Source organism: Octopus bimaculoides, chromosome 11 (genome assembly GCF_046866305.1).
Source record: "Octopus bimaculoides isolate indiv1 chromosome 11, ASM4686630v1, whole genome shotgun sequence".
Taxonomy (NCBI): Eukaryota; Metazoa; Mollusca; class Cephalopoda; order Octopoda; family Octopodidae; genus Octopus; species Octopus bimaculoides.
The window spans coordinates 74751762-74761350 of record NC_142938.1 but is presented as its reverse complement, the minus strand read 5'-3'; positions in this window follow the sequence as shown (position 1 = coordinate 74761350).

Sequence of the window (9589 nt, the reverse complement as noted above, 5' to 3'; positions counted from 1 at the left end):
TTAGAGGCAGGTGAACAGAGAAGGCTGAAAATACCTGGAAAGCTTTCCTAGTTGTTGATAGCTTTTATTACCTAGGTGACCTAATTAACAGGTAGGGATATGTTCTGAAAGTGTAGCAGCTAGAGTAAGAACAGGTTGGATAAAGTTTGGGGAGCATCAAGGGGTTTCTCTCTCCTAGTGAAAGGTAGATGGTATGATGCCTATGTGTGAAATATGAAGCTGCCTGGTAGCAAAGTGTGGGCCTTGAATGCAGAGGACTTGTGAAGATTAGAAAGAAATGGGTCAAGCATGCTTCACTGAATGTGTAATGTTGTCGTACATCAAGAGTATATAAGTGAGCTGGGAGAAAAATTTGATACAAGACGAATCAGATGTTACACCAATGAAGCGCTGGAAAAGCGAACCAGCGACCTCGCGGCGCTTGCTCTTTTGCTGCTCCGAAGATGACGATAGTTGGTTGATCCTCCCAGTAGTCATATGCTAGTCTCAAAACTTAAGCCCTGCAAGTGTAAGTTCCTGCTGTTAATAAATGGTGAATACGCAGAAACCGGATCTAATCCTCGAGCCTGTATTCGTCAGCGCGAGGGTAGAGAATAACTGTGGAAATTCTAGAGCCAGTTCATGCGACCGAAACTGCGATTACAGGTAGGCACCTAGGTGTTAGTCCCCAAAAACAGCGTCTGGTAGGTGCTAGCGCCTACTTGTCCGGAAGCCAGGAGCATCGCACCTCCTAATCCATCCGGTCGCGACGATACGCGGCTTTTTGCATTGGTCCCAGCAGACATATTAGACTGAAACCGACGCCTGTGCCCCAGCAGCTGCAGCAAATTACACATTCTCAGAGCGAAGTGGAAGTGACGAAAAATAACAACATAGCACTCTTTTGAGGTACCGCGATTACAGTTAGTACACTTCAAATCCATTAACAAGGATCGACTGGAGGCGCCCTCTAGCAGCGTATATTAAAATTGTTTGAAAAGCTCGTCGTCGGAAGACCGAGGCGGGTGAAAAGCTTAGCGGTATTTCGTCCGTCTTTACGTTCTGAGTTCAAATCCTACCGAGATTGACTTTGCTTTTCATCCTTTCGAAGTCGATGAAATAAGTGCCAGTTGCGCACTGGGGTTGATGTGATCGACTTACCCCCGTCTCTGAAATTTCAGACCCTGTGCCAATAGTAGAAACGAATATATCTATCGTATGTAGTAGACATACAAACAGAACAAATTTAGCTATTTCTCTGTAGATTGTAAAAGTAATGAACAGCCTTAATCGACTTTCGACCCTTATTGGACTCTACATCATTTGAATAATCCCAGAAAAGCAAACAGCAAAACAAATCCATTAGCTACAGAAAATTGAAGCTATTAATTTGCGTACCCTAAGTTTTCAACATTTTATTTTTCGTATTGGCGGCCTATCAACGGGGTACTCAGTGCAGACAGTATCAAGGGATGATATAATAGATGCAACCTATGTGGTAAACTCCTGCATCGGTTTCTCCTGTTTTTTTTTTTGTTTTTTTTTTTTCAAAGAATTGAAGGAATAAAACGATAAGAGAATATAGTTTAGCGGTGGTGATGAAATTATCAAAATATAATGTCACCGGATTATTCCAGAAAACATTGCACTTTCAGATGACGAAGTGTATTAAACAGAATTACTTGTTTATGAATTATCGTGTGAGTGGTTGAGTATTCCACAAACTCATGTACACTTATCGCAATTCTCATGCAAAATGGACGTAATGCAATGTGCGACAAGGCTGTGGTTTTTGAATTACGGGTGCAATCTTCCTGACGATTTCTACACACTTTTCGTCTACCCAATTTCTTTTAGAAGATATACCTCGACCCAAACAATAAGAAATGACATTTGCCCAAGATACCAAAAAGTGAGATCGAACCTGAAACATTGGAGTTGCGAAACGAACGTCATAACCTTACAGAATTTACTTATGGGAAATAACTCTCATATAAGCAGAAGTTTCTTTAGAGTTATTTTCCTTGCCTGAGTAATTTCAGAAATTTACGAAAATCCATTGTTTACGAACGATTTTATTTTCCCAAACGTAAATGCAATTAGGAAGTCACAAGATAATGCGAGGAGAGGGGCAAAAAGAAGCTTAAAACTATATACGAATAATTGGAAAATGAAAATGGATTAGTCTAGGGAATTATTTAATTTAAAACTAGAAAATCATAATTTCTAACGAATAATAATAATAATATACGTTTACGAGAGCTTGCTGGCTTGGGTGCACTGTGTACACTCAACCTAGACAACTGTCAAATCTTATGCCTGGCTGTCCACCAACAGGCTGACCTGCCTTTCGTCGTGTCCATTTCTTTATTTGTTTGTTCCATGTGTAGTAGGATGATACCAGTGGATACAGCAGAGTTCTAGCAAACAGATCTACTTGAGAAAGCTTGAAAAACGCGGTCAGAGTGGTGTCTTTTTGTTCCTGTGCCAAATGAGCAGCAGTCGCAGTAGTGAGGTGCACTCTTTGACCATTTCTAAGATAGCAGGATGTCTTTGGTGCAGTGGGAAGTTGAATACACGCCAAAAGGCTTCGTTTGGTGGTGGTGGTGGTGTGTGTGTGTGTGTGCGTGCGTCTGTGTGCATGTGCGTGGTGATGTGTGTGTCTGTGGTGGGATGTAAATATTGAAACGTCTGTCTCACGTTTTTTTGGTTATATATATTTTTTTTATCGAGAAATAGTTTAACGGTTGTGATGATGAAATTATCAAAGCATAATTTCACCTATTTGTTCCAGAAAGCATTAAAGCCTCACATAAAAAAGTTATTAAGGCGCAGAAATCTGCGAAATTAACAGGAACTGGCAGTGGATCTTCGTCGTTCGACGATGAAGATTAGATCAATGAAACTCCTTGGTCAGGTGTTAACGTGCAAGTGGCAAAGAATTCCACAGACTTGTGTATCTTTATCGTAATTCTCATGCAGAATAAACGTGACACGGCTGTGTTTTTTGAAATGCTTGTATAATCTTCCCTATGGATTTTATTTAATTTCCGTCGAGTTAATTCCACTTACAAGATATAAACCACCCCAAAAAAATTATATATATACATATATATAAAGAAATTGCCTTAAATTCTACAAAATGTGATCGAACTTGAAACATTCTGGTTGCGAAACGAACTACGTAACCATTCGGCTATGGTCTATCAACGGGAAGTAACTCCCGCGAACAAGGAGGACTGTTAATAGTTATTTCCCTTGCCTCAATAGAAATTTACGCAAACGTAATTTACGAACGATTTTATTTTCTTATATGTAGATGCGTTTCAAATGTCATATAAATAATGCAACTAGATGAAACAACGTCAAAATTCTATGCGAATAATAGGAAAATGAAAATGAAGTAGTCTGAAGGACATATTTGATTTAAATTGGAAAATCATAATTTCTAACGAACATTAATTTAATAGTTCGAAATAGCTGGATTGAAGAGACATTTGCGAACGTAAGCAATTTATATATGTGCTTTTGAAAGAACTCAACTATATATTAGTTAGGTGTATTGTTAAACAAAAACGACTATAACGTACAGAACATAAATTCTTTTCTACTCTAGGCGCAAGGCCCGAAATTTTTGAGGAGGAGGCCAGTCGATTAGATCGACTCTAGTACGCAACTTGTACTTAATTTATCGACATCGAAAGGATGAAAGACAAAGTCGAACTCGGCAGAATGTGAACTCAGAACGTAAAGACAGACGAAGTACCGCTAAGCATTTCGCCCGGCGTGCTAACGTTTCTTATTTCTTTACTGCCCACAAGGGGCTAAACATAGAGGGGGCAAACAAGGACAGACAAAGGAATTAAGTCGATTACATCGACCCCAGTGCGTAACTGGTACTTAATTTATAGACCTCGAAAGGATGAAAGGCAAAGTCGACCTCGGCGGAAGAGAAAGAGGGGACATTATAAAAGACAGACAACACAAAACGTGGGGTACATAAAACGAATGATTAAAATACGAAATGAAATTATAAACAAATGAAAAGATGCAATCTATTGAAGCTACTAAAAGTGTGTCAGAAATATTGGTTTCAAATTTTGGCATGAGGCCAGCAACATCGTGGGAGGGGGAAAGTCGATTACATCGACCCAGTACTCAACAGGTATTTATCTTATCGATTCCGAAAGGATGAACGACAAAGTCAACCACGGCGGAATTTGAACTCAGAACGTAAAAGACGGACGAGATGCCGCTAAACATTTTGTCCGGCGTGCTAACGGTTCCGCCAGTTCGTTGACACTGCTCAGGTGTGCAATACAACACATGAGGAAAGGTAGCCAAAACTGCATATGCGGTACATGAAAGAGGATTAGTCGGTGCTAAGCGGATACGTTCGCTGAAACTGTAGATTACTCATTGGGAAGAGGGAAAGAATGTCGAAAAACAATATGTGTACGTGCGTATATGTATGTGTGCCTTGGTGCTTCCCACCTCTCTGTATATATATATATATATATATATATATATATATATATATATTATACACACATTTATGTATATAAAAAAGTTTCTATATATGTACGTTTATGTGTACATACATACATACAATATACATAGAGAGAGAAAGAGGGAGAAGAAGAGAATGAGACAAATAGATTGATAGACAGACAGACAAACAGACATACATACTTACGTACATACATACATACATACATACATACATATAGAGAAAGAGGGGGAGAGGAAGAGACTGAGACAGATAGATAGACATACATACATACATACATCATACATACATACATGCATACATACACACATACATACATGCATACATACATACATACATACATACATATATCAGGTGTTCGGGGAAAATTTGACAATTTGCATAAAAGGAAACGAAAATAGAATATCCTATCCAAAAACATAACTAGATTATTGTTGGGAGACAGCAGTTTACTAAAAGTTGTCACCCCCAGCTCCCACCATGGTCTCAAGACGGCTCTGGAACCTGGTGCAGGCATTCCTCACTGTATCCGTGGGAAGGTCTTCGAACACCTCGTTGATCTCGGCTACCAGCTCGGCCTTGGTACTGCAAGCTGAGTGGTTGGTGTCTTTCTCAACTGTGCCCCGCACATAGAATTACAATCGGGGTTATTAAGAGACTAGAAATTGGAGCTGGTGAAGTTGTAGAAGGGAACGGAAAGAGAGGATGGCAAACTCGGGGGCTAATCCGGGTGGTACACATTCTAGCTACGCCTCTGGGAATGAAGTTTTCTACCCCGAAATACAAATATTTTCAGTCGATATAAACAGATCACTTGTGAGAAACAGCTATAGTACGTTGTTAACTTCTCATAAGGCTGGAGAGGAAATGTCTGTCGCCCGGTGTATATGACAAAAGATGGAAGAAAGGTGCAAGTTTGCTGAGAGTAAACGAGCCTACTTGAGTGAGAACATAAAAGTAATCAAAGAGTTCAGCGGTGGAACGGGGTTTGTGGGGTCGAACCCGTCCCCCACTCCTTGTTTCATCATTCGATTTTATATCATTAATTTTTAGCTCATATTTCTCTATCATCCGATCCCCGACCCTCTTGCTTTGTACTGTCCCCTCTACGTTATGCCTTATGGCTAATAAAAATCAATTCGTTTAACTTTTATATTTTTTCAGGTAACATTCAAAATATTCCGTTCGTGATGTGACGTGATGACGTAATAAACGATATATGTCTCCATGGTAACGAAGACCAAACGGCAGTGAAGCAAAAGAACCATTTTTCTCTCTGGACGCAGAATTTGTTTTTTGAAATTATTTTATACTTCTTTTTTCTTTATCTATCCACAGGAGCTTTATTTATTTAAACTGTTCTGGATGCTGAATTATATCTTCGGAGCTGTTTTCTTCATCATCTTTTAATTTTTTGACGTCTCTCAGTGTGTCCATTGCGACAGCGGTTCCCAATCTTTTTTTTTTTTGTACTACGGACCAGGGGAACCATGCGCATAAGAAAACTCAAAGTGCACATTACATAATTTAATTATTACACATATAATACAAATGTAACTATTTATATGTTGCAAATGAACGACACAAGAAAAATATTGGTTGAAATGGGCCTTTATTCTCATCGTTACAATGTAAGATACAACTTCTTCGAGTTGTTACACAATGATAATTTGCCGATCTGTTATCCATTCCGTAGGTAGTTAAATTCGTATTTTGTTGACTGCTAGAAGACTGGTGGGAAAAGGAGAGAGAGAGAAAGAGTAACATAGTCTAGACAAGTAGAGCGGCTAGGAGCTATGTAGTCCCTCGCACAAGGTGTTTCCTTCCTCCGTCGATACTGAAAGAAAGAAGGAAGAACCGAATTTGGTTACTGTATTTATATATGTAGCAAAGCTTGATGTGATCGATAAAATAAATACCGGACAAAACACTGGGATTGATATAACTAAAAAATGTGAAGGCAGAACTCCAGCATGGCTGGAGTCCAATGTATATATGTAAGGTGTTGTTTGTTCCCTCTCGACGCATGCCTGGTCCACAAGGGCCGGTTTCCGGATGCAGGAGTAAGAAAAAATATTGTGGCGAAAGAGTCAGCCGAGGTTCGCCATTACCTTCAGCCGGAGCCGCGTGTAGCTTGGGTTTTTCGCTCATAAACACACACATCGCCCGGTCTGAGATTCGAACCCGCGATCCCTCGACCGCGAGTACGCTGCTCTAACCATTGGGCCATGTGTCTCCATACGTGTAAGTATTGAAGATAACTATAAACAGTAGCAGACGTATCAATCAGATACATTTATGGTATTGAAGGATTGGAGATAGATAGATAGATAAATAGATAGATAGATAGATAGAGAGAGAGAGAGAGAGAGAGAGAGAGAGAGAGAGAGGGAGACACAAAGAGACAGACAGACAGACAGACAGAGACAGAGAGAGAACAGTTTTCAAGTCCCAAATCAATAATTCTCAATCATTTTACCTATGGACGCCTCTGATTACTGTTTTATTCTGGTGAACCCCACCCCGTAGCCATTCTATGTTTAAAAACTAATTTTATATTGATACTTCACCCATCTCGCCCAAGTCTTATATGGGATCCCAAGGGCCTTATGGATCCCAGTTGAGACTCACTGCTCAAAATAATCTAAAGCCTGCTTAACTATTGTTGGCGGCTCTGAATAATTCATTTTCTAAATAATGTTATTCTTTAGATTTGTCGGGCAGATGACTTTGTCTAGGATTGTGATGAAAGTCAAACTATTATATCGTGGAAGAACAGTGGTAGATGCAGAGGTGTTGCCCTACTTGCCAGAGCAAACAGCCCTTCTAGTCGAGCCAACACAAAAAAAAAAAAAATCGGGATCAAGGTTTTTATTCCCAGCAGTTTCAACATTACTGTTTCATATGCGAAGAGTCCGCTACGACAAAGTTAGACTACATAAAAATGGGTCCATTTGTTACCAATTGCGACTATTATATCGTGGAAGAACAGTGGTAGATGCAGAGGTGTTGCCCTACTTGCCAGAGCAAACAGCCCTTCTAGTCGAGCCAACACAAAAAAAAATCGGGATCAAGGTTTTTATTTCCAGCAGTTTCAACATTACCGTTTCATATGCGAAGAGTCCGCTACAACAAAGTTAGACTACATAAAAATGGGTCCATTTGTTACCAATTGCCACTCTAATTCTTTTATTCGTTTGTTTGTTTCAGTCATTTGACTGCGGCCATGCAAATCAGCTTCAGGACTTTTTCTTTGTAAACCTAGTACTTATTCTATTGATGTCTTTTGCCGAAACGCTAAGTTACGGAGACGTAAACACATAAGCATCGGTTGTCAAGCAATGTTGGTGGTGGGGGGACAAACACAGCCACACAAACATAAACATATACATACATACATACATACATATATATATATATATATATATATATATATATATATATATATATATATATATGTAGTGAAACTAACACCTCTGTATCGCCATTACATACAAAACTACCTATCGCCATTAGATACAAAACTGCTATCGCCATTAGATACAAAACTGCTATCGCCATTCTTCTCATTTAAATATAAACAAACGCGAGCGTAGCGGAGAATCCATCTCCTTGTCATCACGTGACTGATTAATATTCGAAGCGGCAACTTCTTCGAACCGTTCCCGCCAGAACGCAAACTGACCAATCACAGCCCTTAATAAGGTCACGTGATAGTGTTTTTCTGCTACCGTCTTGGAGCCCTCTTAACGCTTTAAATAGAGCAACTCATACCCACCAAATTTGTCTCGGTTCAGTTCTCTTTGAGATCTGTTCCGTGTACCACACGACAGCAGCAACAACAATCAGCCAGCGACCACTTCAACAGCTTCGTCCAGCCAACGATGACCACCGCCGTCGCCACATCAGCAACACGAGTCTACGACTACTAACCAGCATCATCATCATGACCAACACGATTCTACGATTACTACTAACCAGCATCAATCTCCACCAGCGTCTACACGACTTTCTATGTACACCAAACCAAACCACCGCGGCACATCTCTCTCTTCGATTCTGTTAGGTGACTTAGCTTCACCACGATAATAAACAGACAAGAGATTTCAGCCAGCGACGAACATCTGTATAACAAGAATCGCGGCCCGGCATGGAAGCCACAACATCACAACTAGTGATCAGCTCTGCCACACACAGCCTCAACTCCCTTCACATACAGACCCATACTATTGTGTACTAAAGAACTGGTATAAATGCTCACGTGTTACTGACTCTTTCTATCTGCTGTAATAACTCACATACACATACATACTTTTCTTTGTATGACGGCCTGTCTTTGATTATGTTCTTATATGTCGCATTCACACTCTCACATACACATACATCTTTAACGCTACAATAAATATCTCTGTTATTCATCTAATACGGTTGTGGTCTTTCATTACTGGTCATCTATGTTATCGTAGTATAACATATTTGTATATCATCAAAGATATATTTATTTTGTGTTCGACCGTGCGACACGTTTAAATAAAAGGAGTCCTATTTTTCCATTCGTCACCATATCTCCTTTTTGAGTTCGCACGGTCGTTTCTTACAATTGGTGACCCTGACGTGATTCGTTCATACAGCCCTTCTGATCTGTACAGCCTATGTGATCTTGTTTACACAGTTTCACTTAAAAATGGTGACTAAATGCCAGTAATAGACCAACCGTTCTATCAGTCTTTTTCACTACATATATATATATACGACGGCCTTCTTTCAGTTTCCGTCTACCAAATCCACTCACAAGGCTTTGGTCGGCCCGAGGCTATAGTAGAAGACACTTGCCCAAGGTACTACGCAGTGGGACTGAACCCGGAACCAACCTTCTTACCATACAGCCACTCTAGCGCCTTATTTAGTAATTTTTTCGAAACTGTTGGGCACCCCACCACAAAAAAAAAAAAAATGATCCTGGATCTTCCCCCTCCCGCTCCTGAAGAATCATTTTAAAACCCGTATGGAATCTTCTTCAGTTTCCACCAACCACTTCCTGATTTTTTCAAATTTCCACCAGAAAATGTAATTCCGATATATTTTGCATGCTGATAACGA